General features: G+C 41.3%; 1 protein-coding gene and 1 long non-coding RNA gene across 19 annotated transcripts in view; one reads left to right on the top strand and one right to left on the bottom strand.

The window, feature by feature from the left end:
* The window catches only part of CRPPA (CDP-L-ribitol pyrophosphorylase A), a 179,609-nt gene that overhangs the window by 32,331 nt on the left and 131,991 nt on the right, over nucleotides 1-15,287 (top strand). The window lies entirely within an intron of this gene.
* LOC120397864 overlaps nucleotides 1-15,287 on the bottom strand; it is a 50,322-nt gene that overhangs the window by 8,198 nt on the left and 26,837 nt on the right. For all 5 annotated transcript variants that reach the window (XR_005594047.1, XR_005594050.1, XR_005594048.1 and 2 more), the window contains one exon: nucleotides 14,921-15,171. This is a non-coding gene — a long non-coding RNA (uncharacterized LOC120397864). The remainder of the gene's footprint in view (nucleotides 1-14,920; nucleotides 15,172-15,287) is intronic.

Genomic DNA, 15,287 nt, shown 5'->3' with positions numbered 1-15,287 from the left:
ATTGCTCAAGAGTTTGTTTTTCTATGTGTCTGACAATTTTATTCTTTACTATTGTTTCAACTAATTTGACATTAGACTTACCGGTCTGTAATTGCCAGGATCACCCCTAGAGCCCTTTTTAAATATTGGCGTTACATTAGCTAACTTCCAGTCATTGGGTATAAAGGACAGGTTACAAACCTTGGTTAATAGTTCCGCAACTTCACATTTGAGTTCTTTCAGAACTCTTGGGTGAATGCTATCTGGTCCCGGTGACTTGTTAATTTGAGTTTATCAATTAATTCCAAAACCTCCTCTAGTGACACTTCAATCTGTGACAGTTCCTCAGATTTGTCACCTACAAAAGCCAGCTCAGGTTTGGGAATCTCCTTAACATCCTCAGCCGTGAAGACTGCAACCGCAACCGCAACCTTCGCACCAGGCAGGCAAGTCACCATACTGTTCTCCCGGTCATCACAGACCCAGCTATCTACATTTCTAATAATCGAATCTCCCATTACTAACACCTGCCTTTTCCTAGAAACTGGAGTTGAGAGGCAACCTCAGTGCGAGAGGCAACCCCAGCACCATCTGGAAGGAGGGTCCCAACTACGGGAAGGTTTCCCTCTGCTCCCATTGACTGCTCTACTTCCCTGGGCCCTTCTTCCTCCTCAACAGCACAGGAGCTGTCTAAGCGGAGGTGGGACAATTCTACAGTGTCCCGGAAAGCCTGATCAACATGCCTCTCTCAGCTCCTCCAGTTCCGCCACCCTGGCCTCCAAAGTCCGTACATGGTCTCTGAGGGCCAGGAGCTCCTTGCACTGACTGCACACATACGCCACCCGCCCACAGGGCAGGTAATCATACATGCGACAGTCAGTGCAATAAACTGGATAGCCCCCACTCTGCTGCTGGGTTTCTGCCTGCATTGTCTCCTAGTTAGTGAAAGGGTGGTTTAGTAGTTTTGGAATGTGGCATTGTCTCCTAGTTAGTGAAAGGGTGGAAAGTAGTTTTGGAATGTGGTTCGGTTTATAGGTTTTCCTGTTAGCAGCCCCTGTTCACAAAGCTCCTGGTCGCGGCTTTATAAAGCCCTGGCCTGAGTGAATGCCCCGCCCACTGATTAAGGCTCAGCCAATTACCAGAGGCTTCGAGCTTTCAAACCTGCCTCCAACTGCCAGCCAGTTGTTCCTTGCAGGAGAGGAGCAAAGCTTCTGAGCACCTCCTAAGTTGCTGTGAAGTGACCACCTCCTTTTCTCCCCTTGTGGAACTTCACATATGTACAGGAGAGGAGCTCCACTGCTCTGCACCTGAGGAAGTACACAGCACCATAGCATCTCTCCACTAACTTCCTAGAGCCTGATGCCATATTGACAATGTATGTGCCTCATGAATCAAGTTTTTAAATTGACATGGCTGGTAAAATACTACTCAGCAAATAACTAATTAGACAGTTAGTGGAAAAATGGTTGAACAATGTTTTTGACATTTTTTCCTGCTATTCAGTCAGCCTTAGAAGGAAGTTACATCCTTTTAACATTTATTAAGTGGAAAGTAAATGAACAGTATGTTACAATTCAGTCTCCTACCCTCTTGCACCCCCCGCCCCCCAAAAAAACACACCCACAAAACTCTTTTATTCTTTTAAATAGAAGGGAATGTGGCCTTTAGGAAAAAGTGGAGTGGCCTCAGAGAGAGTTTTCACTCCTGACTAATAGGCTTAGCCTTTGGAATAGTGGTGCCAGGTAAATTGTCCAAGCCCTGCACTTAGGCATGTGTTCGATGCATATGGCTTGGTTCCTTTCTTACTGCCCCTTTGCTCCTGGAGGTAGTAAGCTGCCCATATCACTAGGAGATTACTATTTCAGAGAGTTGGCTCATCTGGGCTTGCCAGAGCATTTGAGGAATGGAGTCAAGGCTATGCCCTTTCACTTCCACTTCCTGTTTGTGTGGCTGGGGAAATACTGTATTGCAGAGCCCCTCCGTACTCTTCTGCACCCAGTGGGGGAGGCCATGCAGGGACATAGTGGGGTCTTATATCCCTGTGTGGCAGCATAGGTCATACCAATGTGTAATAATTGCTGTCAGTTATTTAGTTGGTGATAGTGACCACTTTAAATAGCAGCTCATGATGGCTTGACTATACTTCTGGATACAGTGTGTGTTTAGTGAGTGGAACAAGGATAATAAAATAATTTGTAAATTCTTCTGCTGTATTCTGTCTTGTGGAAGAGCAGGTTTAGGGCTCCTTCTGGAACCATTAAAGAAGGCTCCGGGGACCAGCTGAAAGTTTCTCTGAAGTTTGTCATTTTATCAACAGGTGCAACTCCATTGTTCAAGAGTTTATCAGCTTTAGGGCTTGAAATTGCCTTCTGATCTGCATTGCTTCTCATTCTGTCTCATAAAAATGAGCTGCAGCGTTTGTACAAAAATGAGTAGTAGGCCATTTCCTGAAAGTCAAACCAATAGATTTCATGTACAGTATTAGAATGTAGAATCAAGCCTTTCTTTGGTTTTTATACTTGGGTCTCCCATAAATAAGGTAGTGTACACAGGGGAGAGGTGAGTAGGAATTAGGATAGGCCTGATGAAGGAGGTCTCTCCAATTCCATGTGCATAGAGTACGTGCACAGAACTCACACAGTGCGTGTTGACACAGGCAGTTTAGGAGAAAGAAGCCGGAAAGGAGAAAGGCAATGAGAATCTACAAAGAGAAGAGACAAGGAGACCAAAGGGTATGAGAAGAGGCTGTGAGACTTCAGAAGGTGAAGAGACAGCTGATGAGATTCACAGAGCTGCTTAAAAGCATTAGAACTCCCTTCTGTTCCAAGCCCTTGTTTAGGATGGGAGTCAAACCGGAGAGTCCATGATAAGGTAGGAAACTCAGAATTTATAGAGATGAAGAAGTGCTTCTGTTCTTCTCCTATTGTATAGAATCTGGGCTTTTGGAAACTATAACTGCAAACAGGTGCAAGACTGGGTCAGGAACAGATCTGAAGATGTGAAACAATAAGAGTAGAAAGCTGTTCCCAAGAGAAAAGAGAATACTCCGTCATAGGGCAGGGATCCCTGTGTTTGAAATGGCTTTTTGAGGTTTTTTTCTGATGTCTTCTAAAATTAGATTTTGTGCACAGTCGACTCACTTGAAAGAATAACATGAAAGATAGAAAATGCCCAAATGGATATTTAGCATTCCAGCCATATCATTCCTGGTGGTTGTTTGATCCTCCTTTGCCTGCGCTGGTATCCTCAGGCCCTCTTTGGATGCTGAAAAATTGGTTTTGTGGTTTACACACACACATTCTCTTTCACTCAGAAAGCAACAAAGAGTCCTGTGGCACCTTATAGACTAACAAACATATTGGAACATTATCTCTTTCACTCTCTCTCTCTCCTTTCCTTGCCTTTTTTGAATGCAGTTTCCATTTTTTTTGAAAACCCATTGTCACAGATGCAGCTCACCAGACTGCTGTGAGGTGATCCAGTCATTGAATCCTTGGGTTTTAAGCCTCTGGCATCTGAACAGAGCTTAGTTACTGTCCCTGTTTTAGGGTCCTTTGGTACACTCGCCAGGTGTCTCTGGGTACAGATCCCCCATGCAGCACCTTGTACTGACAGCTGCAGCCATGTGGTCTTCTGCATGGAGACTTGGAACAATGCTGACACTTCCCCCTCTGCCTAGGGTTGCCAACTGTGACTGAAGCTATTCCGGGAGATTTTTTTCCCCAACATGATGTAATGTCATTTTCTTTAAATATCCTGTTAAAATCTCCTGGATTGCTTTCAACAGTCACTGGGAGATCAATGCCAATTCTGGGACACTCCAGGCCAATCCTGGAGGGTTGGCAACTCTACCTCTGCCCCTCCTGCTCCACTGGTAGCTTAAACACACCATCTCAGAGAACTACACCCAAAAGTGTTAGCCTTCTGATTCCTCCCCAGCTCACCCTTAAGATAGGAGGAGGAATAGAGAGCATGAACAAAGAGACAGATGACCAAAGCAAAAGGTTATAAATGGACTCTGAGAGAGACACCCAGAAAGTGCTCCCAGCTGGAGCAAACTCCCTTAGCATAGCTATTGTCAGGTAAAAGCACAATTGTTAAAGTTAAGTACTCCCCATTGTCCTCAGCCTGGTGTGTACCTGTTGCAGGCCTGCCAGCAATGGTGGATTCCACATTTACATAGGGTATTAAGTGATAGCAATTTTCATAGTAACAACGTCATAATATCAAGTAGAATTTATAAGTTGTACAGACAGCTCTCCCCACCCCCATCTTCACACCCTTATTTCTCAGATTAAACATTCAGAATCTGGTGTATTTTAGAATAAATCATAGTGCTATTTACTGGCACTTTACAGGGAGAGATAATAAGAAATGTTAGTTTTTATTCTTATGACTTTAATATATAACTATGTACAAGAAGAAAGCTAAGGAAACTCAATTAAGGATCATCAGTTCCTGCTAGTCTTCTTAATTCCCAGCTTGTCAGAACTAATGTGGGTTCTGACATCTCTTGATATAGGTGTCCTTTCCTCAATTACTCAATTCAGTATAATGCAGTGATAAAGGTGACCTCATTAGAAGACTTATGGTGTCATAAATATACATTACATTTGTTTAAGCCATCCTGTCAGCTGAGTAGTATTGGATCAAAGTGTATATTAAGTTTCTGATTAAACAGACCTCTTTTGCAGTTAGGAATAAACACAATTATAACTTCTTCCTTCCTGATGTTGGTTTAAGATTCACATTCGTCCAGTTTCAGTGAGTTCCACCATTGTCCTTACCCAGCTGGATAAACAGACTTTAAGGAAATTATGTACATTTTAGCATACAAACCATTCGCCTACTGTTCAAAACTCCACATGTTCTAGTGGACCCTATCTTTGTCTGACTAAAGGGTATGTTTAGTGTCTTTCTCGGAGCACACTCAATGTTTCAAACCAGTTTCATGCCATTTTTTCTAACAATCCAGTCCCTGGGTTCTCGATTAATAGATAAAAGTGGTCAATACACATATATCAGGTAAAACTAGAACTGGACATGCCACACTGTTTCATAAAATTCTGAAATTAACAGTGGCTCTTCCTGTCATTAATGTGAATAATTGATATTCTGCTCTACAGTCTCATATTAAATTTCAGTTAGAAACTCACATATTTAACAGAGGGCAATTAAGATTTTTCTTCCGTTTTTAAAATAAAAATAAAGCTCGTGGCTCCTCTCAGTCAAATCTTTACTAAAACTGAATTCTTAACCTGGCATTAGACTTCTCTGCAGGGAAAAGAATATGTAGAGCAGGGCAAAACTTTTCAGCCAGCACTTTTTGACTAAACATTCAGATTCAGCAAAACTGAAGTGTGTTGCTAATGTGTGTTGGTTTCATTGAATTGTTCATGTCTGAAGGAAAAGGGAGGGAGCAAAAATAATTTCCAGGAAAAAGTTAGAAGTTTCATCTTGATGTTTTTGCAACAAAATGTTTAGAATTTTGTAATTCAAAATGACTTTCAAAAAATGTCTTCAATTTTATTTAAAAAATTGAAAAGGGGAGGGATAGCTCAGTGGTTTGAGCATTGGCTTGCTAAACCCAAGGTTCTGAGTTCAATCCTTAAGGGGGGCATTTAGGGATCTGTGGCAAAAATCTGTCTGGGGATTGGTCCTGCTTTGAGCAGGGGATTGGATTAGATGACCTCCTGAGGTCCCTACTAACCCTGATATTCTATGTAACTGAAGTGACACATTTCATTTTGGATTGAATTAATTGTTTAGTTTGACCTGAAGCAATTTAAAAAATTCAGAACTGCCAGCAAACCAAAAAATCAGTTATTTGCACAGCTCTAATCTTCTGTTCCATACCAGCTGCTGCAGTCTTACGGTTGTAGTAGCCCCAGCAGCTGGTGCACTTCAAGGAGGAGAGTGGCTGGGAGAATTAGTGCAGTCATATCTTCTACCTGAACCATATTCCCTAACCTCACCTATACACTGGGGTACATGGAGCCGCAATAGCGCAAGAGCAAGGATCCCTTCAGTAGGATTCCCAAAATCATGCTCTTCTACTTTTCTGCAGTGGAACTGTGCCATTTCTGCTAGGTCATGGTCTTGAGTCTGCAGATGAAGTAGGATGTTACCCTTAATAACAACTAACAACAACTGGATAGAATTTGGGGAAAGTGCTTTTAAGAAAAAGAAGCATAAAATATGATACAATGAGACCCGATATCTTAAATTACTGTAAACCAACCAGCTGTGTGTAATAAAGTGATTAGAGGCATTCTTCCAAAGCTAGTTATAGGACTCTGTTTCATTAATACAGTCTCCATTTCAGGTTCACAAACACAGAAGGTTTAAAAGGAATAGTCCATTAAATATGTGAAATATTTTAATCTCATAATTACCAGTGCTTGGTTTAGCTTTGAAGATGCTATTCTATAAATTTGGAGTAAGCAGTCATTCACTGAAGACAGCCCTGCTAACTGGAATAGTAATTACTGTATGTGGCTGAAGCATGTTGATTACTACAGATATAATTATCTTGAGTGCAGATGTCTGAATAGATGTGCATGTTTTTACCTGTGTCATGCATAGATCCACAAGTATTGCTTTCATTTCTGTTTTTGAAAGTGTATGTAGCTGTGAATGCCCGCCATTGCAAGTCATTTGATTTGTGTAAAATAATATTTTCCATGTATTAACATGTGGAAACAGTTTGATAGATTAGGTTGAGAAGAAATTAATCACAGTGATTTTGAGCAGTTTCATCTGGGCTCATATCCAAAACTAATTTAGGCTAAATCCCAAAGAGACAGAAGTATTTAATAATTTGCAAATAATCTTTCACCTAATCAAAAATTTTACCACAGCTTTGTAAATTGTTGGATATATATCTAGCCCATCTACATTCATGTATGTTATTAATCTGAGCTCTTTATTTGAACAGCATTTTTATGTGACTCTTATATTCACTGAAGACTAAAATAAAGTCACTTGCATTTCTACTAAATTAAGCTTTTTTAAGCTTAGTGGACATACTGGGCCAAATTCACCCTCAACACTGTTCCACTGACTTCAGTGATATTGCACCATGAATTTACAATAACTCCTCACTTAAAGTTGTCCCAGTTAATGGTTCGTTGTTATGTTGCTGATCAATTAGGGAACATGCTCATTTAAAGCTGTGTAATGCTCCCTTCTAACATTGTTTGGCAGCCGCCTGCTTTGTCTACTGCTTGCAGGAAGAGCAGCCCCTTGCAGCTAGCTGGTGGGGGTTTGGAACCAGGGTGGACCCGCAGCTTCCCCCATCAGCTCCCTGCTCCCCTAAGTTCCCTGTGCAGCGGCTGCCTGCAGTTCAGCTGTGTCCCTCCCTCCACTGCCATGTGCTGCTCCTGCCCTCTGCCTTCGAGCTGCTCCCTGAGACTCCTGCTTGCGTGCCAGCGGGGGGAGGGAAGGAAGGGGGGGCTAATGTCAGGGTGTCCCCTCTGCCCCGCTCCTGCACCCCACTTACCCCATCTTCCATAGAGCAGGGCTCAGGATGGAGGGAGCTTGCAGCAGCTGTGGTCTCAGCAAGCTGATCTAATTAACAAGGCAGTGTACTTATGGGAAATGCGCATATCTCCCTCCATTCCTGCTGTCTTACAGAGTGAGAGGGTTAACCCTTGGGGGCTCAGGCAATTGCTAGTTCATCATTTAGCAGTAAGGGAAATATCCCACTCTCTGACTCCTCCACCTCAACCAAGCTTCACAATCATCATCACTGTGTACCAGTATTAAATCGTTTGTTTAAAACATAGAGTGTGTGTGTGTGTGTGTGTGTGTGTGTGTGTGTGTGTGTGTGTGTGTAATTTCCCTGGAACCTAACCCCCTCATTTACATTAATTCTTATGGGGAAATTGGATTCGCTTAACATTGTTTCGCTTAAAGTCACATTGTTCAGGTACATAGCCACAACGTTAAGTGAGGAGTTACTGTATTTGTCTTGTGTCTGACTGTCCCAGCTGATTTCAGTATAAAGCTTCAAAGAGATTATCTCATTTTAAGTAATTTAAATATACTTCTAAATTCTGGGTCTGCATATATGAAGACAGAAAGTTTATTTCTTTTTAAGGCAATGTAATACAAAATTTTCAGAACTCTGTTTCCATGCTACAGCACTTGTCAGAGCAGAGAATAACTCTCTGATTAAAGAAATCAGCATGTTCTGCTAAAAATGTTAATATTAAGATACGCTAACACTAAGAAATGTAGAGATGGTTAAAGTTTTCTTGTTGTTAAATTGTCATTCATAGCCTTGGTATACATGAATCTGACCTCAGACCTACTCTGTGTATTACAAATCTGAAACTCATCTATTAACATAGATTTATGTATTCCAAGGCCAGAAGGCACCTTTGTGATCATCTAGTTTGACCTTCCCTATAAGACATGCTATAGAACTTCTCCAAAATAATTCCTAGAGCAGCTCTTTTGGCAAAACATCCAATCTGGATTTTAAAATGATCAGTGATGAAGAATCTACTGCAACCCTTGGTAAATTTGTTCCAAAGATTAATTACTTTCAGTATTAAAAATGTGCACCTTATTTCTAGTCTGAATTTGTGTAATTCAGACAACTTCTGGCCATTGAATCGTGTTATACTTCTTTGGTAGATTGAAGAGCCTATTATTAAATATTAAAACATGATTAAAATATATATAAGATATGCTTTGGGTTGGTAGATCTAGCCGAGGGAGATTTAAGGTGGAAGGAGAATGAGTGCTAGGAGATATGAAGCTAGATAGTAGAGTGGAAACAATTGCTAGCAGGAAAAAGGAGAGGAAGGGTATCGGAATAGAGAATCAGAAAAGTTCTCTCTTTAGTGTCTGATGCTGCAAGCTAACAGGCCTAAATGGCCTGTGAGCCACCTATCTAAGGCCCCAATACAACTAGCTGATTTGTACAGGTGGACTTCAGTGAGACTCTGCATGGGCATCTATGGTCCGCTTGCAGGATCAGGGCCTAAGATACTGCCTCTCTTTTGAGGCCAAGCTGCTGCAGCTGTCAGGCTTGGATTAAACAGTGTGCACTTGCTCAGGACTCCCATCTCAGGAGGACCTATAACCACCGGCAAAAAAACAAAATAAAACCTTAGTGGTGCTGCAATCCCTAGCACCAGGTTGTAATAACACTCACTCAGATTTGGCCCAACTGCCCCTCTGTCATGATGGATGGGCAGATGGGCCAAACCTGAGCAATGTAGGGCCCTGTGAGTGCAGGGCAGGCGATAGGATAAAGTGGAGGTGGGCAGCCAGGATTGGGAGGAGCCACCCTAGCGCAGGATGGGAATGAAGAACTGAGCTGAGCTGGGGTGGGTGGGGAGGGCAGGTTGCCAGTGAGTGGTCAGGAAGGTCCTCGGGGTAGGGAGGGGGACTGGGGAAAGTTGTTGTTGGGCTATGTGGTGAGTGGGGAGTATTGGGGGGGCGGGAATTGAGGAGCTGGCGGAGAATGTGGTGTTGAGGTTTACAGGGTGAGTTGTGAGAGCTGTGGGGGCATTAGGGATGGTGGGGTTGGGGACCAGGATGTTCAAGGTGAGTGGGGGATTTGTGGAACTGTGGCCAATGGAGTTGGGGTGTTGGGGGCTGCAGTGAGCAGGGTATATGTCCGGGCTCTGGATTGTGTGTGTGGGCTGTCAGGATAATTGGGGGTGGTGGAGAGTTTTTGAGGCATATGTGGAGTGGAGGGGTATTCGGAGGTATGTGTGGGGTGGAATATATATGGGTCGTAGATGCTTTAAAGAGGGTGTGGGGGCACCCTCTTTAAAGCATTGTGCACAGTGCCCACCCCCCCCAAATTCTTTATTCTGGGCCTGGCAGTTGGTGTCTTCTCTTAGGGCTTTGTGCCTTTGGAATTCACTCCTTCCTTGGTTCATATCACTCAAAGTTGTTAACCTTCAGGATGTGCTGAAGGGTTCCATTTTTACTCTGGCTATGAGGAAGGGACAGATTGTGAGGCAGGGTAGTAGAGAGGACTCTGGCGGTTTGGATGTTATGTTTTTGTTTTGATTTTTGGGAGGGTTTTTTTTGTTTTTTTTTTTTTGGATAACTTGCTCTGGCTAGGGTATATTTTTCTGAGAACAGCTATGTCTTGGAATCTGTGTTTAATGTGTACAGAGTGCCGAGGGCACCCACAGCCTTGGATGGATGGCTGATATCTCTCTCTCTCTTTTAAAATTTTTTTGGTAGTATACATCCAAATAAATAAATTAATACCTATTTAAAGTAGCTACTCATACAGGTAAGCAAACCAGGCTATGAGTGGTAGATTAATTCTTTTTAAAAAATAATATATGGCTTTTCAATATGTATATTTTATAAAAATATAAGTTATTTTGCATTGTGTCACAAATTCCTTTCCTTCCTTTTGTATCACTTTCTTAGTATATGGTGTTATTATTATTGCTCAAGACTGATTGTGCTAATGTGTATGTTTTCAGACTCTAGCATGTAGCTCTTGTGGAATATGCAGGTCTGATCAGTATTCCACTCGTGCTGCTTGAAATAAGAAAGGAAGCTTAGAAACAAATTCTGGGGGAAATCTTGAGAAGGATAGCTAGGCAGAACTATTTATTTGCTGGGAGATGAGATCCCAGAAAAACAAATGTATAAAAAATATTGCCTGTACTGAATGTTGATACCACTGCAGAACTACGCAAGTCTGGGGTTGGTCTAAGATTGAGGCCCACGGTTTGAAATAGATGCTAGGAAGATGGAAGACTTTATGGTGCACTCACCCATACCCTATGTTAATTTGGTGCATGAATTGAATAACATTTCAAGATAATATAAAATCCATGCATGTAATTATTTGATATGAATACGCATATCTAAATGTTCAGCTGCTCTGGCTTGCAGTATAACAACATTTAAAAGGGACAGATACTGTGTGGTTGTTTCATGGAAGGATGTAGCGTGAATCAATGAGAATACTTACAGTACCTTGTTTACATTGGACTATGTGATGTACATATCCTTCCCTACCCTCCCTTAATTCACCATTGTATCTTTGGATATTGTAGATGTGCTATTGTCTTCTGTTTTCACTCAAACTCCAACGAAGTAAATACTGAACATGGACCTTAAAGTTTGACCATAAATGTTTTGGATTAGTGCAAATTTTAAATGTGCAAATTTTAAATGAATTTTGGGTATGAGGCTATTAATTATAGAACTACCCAAAGACAGATTGATCTTTTGTTTAGTCAGCAGATGCACTGTATGAAGACAAATAGGGCTTGATGCTGAGAGAGACTGAGTACTCACTCCCACTGAAGTCAGTGAAAATTGCAGGTGTTCTGCACATTTAGAATTATTCCAAGTGAATGGTTGGATCTAAGAGAGATTAAAGGGTCAGGCTTCTTCTTCTTCTTTTTTTTTTAATGATTTGACCAAGAAAAACTTCTTAAAAAACGTAATTAATGTAAAGGAAAAACAATACTTATGTGAAACCAAGAAATCTATTTATTTAGATTATTTTCAAGTGCCTGCCCCTGGTAACTGTAAGTGCTTTAACAAATATTTTAAATACAGAAAAAACAAAGAATAAAAGCTAAAGAAAGTCAAGCAAACTTCCCATACAAATCAACTCAACTAGTAAATAGTACTTGACTAATAATTATTAATAATGTGAATGACTAACCACCTCAAAACTCAAACCCTGCCTTCATTAAAAGCCCAAGAATGTAGATCAGTGTTGCATAGTGTTCTAAAGGTTAACAAATTCAGGCTCTGTTGGATCCAAGGGAATAATGAGTTTGAGTTAATGACCCTGCACAGAAAACATGCTGGCACAAGATTCCTTTCCATTTTAAAGTAAGTGGCTGCCTATTTATGACTTTAGACTACTAAAAAGACTTGGGAAACTGTATCAAGGTTCCCCCTTGAAAGTAAAGGTCACACTATTTTCACCAAGACCATTATTTATTTACTTATGTATTTAAAGTGCTCTTGGCCAAACCTACTACCTAAGAAGCCAGGCCAAACACTCACAAATTGGTAACCGAGGTAGCAAATCAGAGGTGCTGATATGGTTTCTGTCATCACTTCTAGTTGCTTTTGTTCTGTCTACTAACTCAACGTCAATTTTGCAGAGACTAAGCCTTAAACACACCCCAATTTGAGTAAACTGTTGGGATGAATTGGTCCACTGTACCATCTGCGTCAGACAAGATGTGAAGCTGGGTCTCCTCAGTTTATCTTTTACAGCCCTTCCTATTAGTTTCTTGTCTTTGTGGAGCAGGATATGTGAAGCACATAAAAGAACTCTTAAAGCAGACTAGCAATTTCCCACACTACCTCTAGGATCTCTGGCAAAGAAAAAGAAAAGAGCCTTGAGTGACTCCACCAAACCCTTTTAAGGATCAAAAATATGCCCATAATACATTTTGATAAATAATATTGTAAGCAATTGACAGACATGAAGGCCAATGGCATATTGGGTTGTATTAGTAGGAGCATATCCAGCAGATCGAGGGAAGTGATTATTCTTCTCTATTTGGCACTGGTGAGGCCACACCTGGAGTATTGTGTCCAGTTTTGGTCCCCCCCCCCCCGACTACAGACGGGATGTGGACAAATTGAAGAGAGTCCAGCAGAGGGCAACAAAAATGATTAGGGGGCTGGGGCACATGACTTACGAGGAGAGGCTGAGGGAACTGGGGTTATTTAGTCTGCAGAAGAGAAGAGTGAGGGGGGATTTGATAGCAGCCTTCAATTACCTGAAGGGGGGTTCCAAAGAGGATTGAGCTAAGCTGTTCTCAGTGGTGGCAGATGACAGAACAAGGAGCAATGGTCTCAAGTTGCAGTGGGGGAGGTCTAGGTTGGATATTAAGAAACACTGTTTCTCTGGGAGGGTGATGAAGCACTGGAAGGGGTTACCTAGGGAGGCAGTGGAATCTCCATCCTTAGAGGTTTTTAAGGGCTGGCTTGACAAAGCCTTGGCTGGGATGATTTAGTTGGTCCTGCTTTGAGCAGGGGATTCGACTCCTGAGGTCTCTTCCAACCCTAATATTCTATGATTCTGTGACATATAAGACTCCATTATCATCATCCATCTCCAAACCAGTACTACCATTGCAGTTTCTGGAACGTACTCAGATCAAAATCCAATGGGCTAGGGTCAAGACACTTTATCAATTGCCCCGCTGCAACCTTCTTCACCATCTTTCCCCCAAAAGAGGGGATAGACACATTTATAATTAGTAAGACTGTTAGCATCGAGACAGTCATCCTGAGCAGTAACTTCTTAATGGATTCTTTAAGGATAGAAGGCAGCCTGTCCTCCTGAAGGCAAACGTTGAAAGTTTCCACAAAGTGCAGACCAGTGCTTCTTAACTGATCTTCAGCCAGGAAGAAGATGAGTCCAGTTCACATTAGCTGAGAACTTCTAGAACTGCAGTGAGCTGAAATTCATGTTTTTTTTTCTTGCTGATATGGAGGCAGTCTAGATCTGAGCAATTTATATCCACACAAGAACTTGAAAATTCCTTGCGGGGAATAATACTTGGCTCTGTAGCTGAGTGAAAATATGAATCAACTAGACTGTCCACCTACAGCAGTCCCACTTTAGGTACTGGGTAGATGGTAGATGCGGTTCACTGTTGAATTATTTTGGGGAAGTTCTTTGGCTTCTGCTATTCAGATCAGACTACATGATCATATTGGTAATTTTTTGGTTTTAGAATTAATGAATTAGATTGTCATATATAGATGCTAAATATGAATTTATACTGTTTACAAAACAGTTGTTAAAATAGTGTTTCAAAGTGCTTTTAAGAATACAGTTTTAATTTTTTACGCAGTCGTTTGTTTTTTCAGTGTGTGTCTGATTATGAGATCTGATTATGTAAACCACATTGCATTACATTGGTCTGGTTTTGTGATGATGCTGTGAAAAAGGCAAATGCAATCCCAGGATGTGTTAGTCAAGGTATTTCCAGTTGAGATAGGGAAGAATTAATCCCATTGTCCAAAGCATTGGTAAAATGGTCTGGAATACTGTGTATAATCCTGGTCACCCATGTTCAAGAAAAATGAATTCAAAATGGAGCAGGTATAGAGAAGAGCTGCTAGGATGATCAGGGGAATGGAGAGGAAACTAAAAAATCTTGCTCCGTTAGCCTAGCAAAATGAAAGCTGAGAGAGGATGTGATTGCTCTCTATAAATACCTTGGGGGGATAAGGAGGAAGAGAAGAAGAGCTGTTTAAGGTAACGGACACTGTTGGCACAAACTGGCCACAAACAAATGTAGACTGGAAGTTAGAACAAAGTTTGTAGCCTCAGAGGAGTAAGGTTCTGGAATGGCCTTCCAATAGGAGTACTGGGGGCATCAGCCTAACTGGTCAAGATAGAGCTTGATACGTTTATGAACAGCATTGTATGATGGAGTTGCCTGCACTAGCAGGGGACAGGATGTGACCCATGAGATCCCTTCTAGTCCTATGTTCCTATGGTTAGAATGTAATCTTGCATGATTGACAAAGAGATTATAACATAATATTGCATGAGCCTGGGAAATCTTATTTGACAAAATAAGTTTTTTTTCTGGTATTACTGTTTCAGAAAAACTTGTATTAGACATTTAAATAGACTTAACTAATCATGGAAAAGTTGTGGGTTGTATATGACTTTTTCCCCATGACCTTTGAATTTTATAATTTTTTTTGTATGTTGACAATTAAAACATGACAAATCAAATAACATTATCCAAATGTCCAGCAGCTGGGACATAGGAATAATGATCCAGCACCCTAGAATCAGAAATTAGAGATGGAAAAGACCCAGTGCCATAGATCATCTGGGCCATCTATCTCAACAGGATTGTTCCCTTCAGTACATCTGCTAATGCTTTATTTCTGAGTTGATTTTGTAGCCTACTGATTAATTGATTAAGGATGAAAATCGCTAACTTACTGACGTTCTGGTGCCATTTTCTGCCCTGGGATGTGAGAAAATGGCTTTCTGTTACTCCAGGCAGAACTTTGTGGGCCCCGTCTTCCCTGTTCTCATGAAGAAGGGAAGCTCTTCACACAGGAAAATTGTTCAGATCCTTTTTCTGTTATTTGGATCCTCCGGTCCCTTCCCCTTGAGCTGCTCCTGGTAAACTTATGCACAGGGACCTGGCTTCAAGCACTGGGGGTTCACCTCAATTATGTGTCTTTCCTCTGTGCACATAAAATAGTGAACTAAGTAAATTTCTTTATGATAACTCATGTAATGGAAGGTCAAGGCGATTAAGGCAAATACCACTATTTTTTCAGTAATAGGTTGCTCCACCTCT

Source organism: Mauremys reevesii, linkage group 2, assembly GCF_016161935.1.
Source record: "Mauremys reevesii isolate NIE-2019 linkage group 2, ASM1616193v1, whole genome shotgun sequence".
NCBI classification, from domain to species: domain Eukaryota; kingdom Metazoa; phylum Chordata; order Testudines; family Geoemydidae; genus Mauremys; species Mauremys reevesii.
This window is presented reverse-complemented; position numbering and strand designations above follow the sequence as displayed.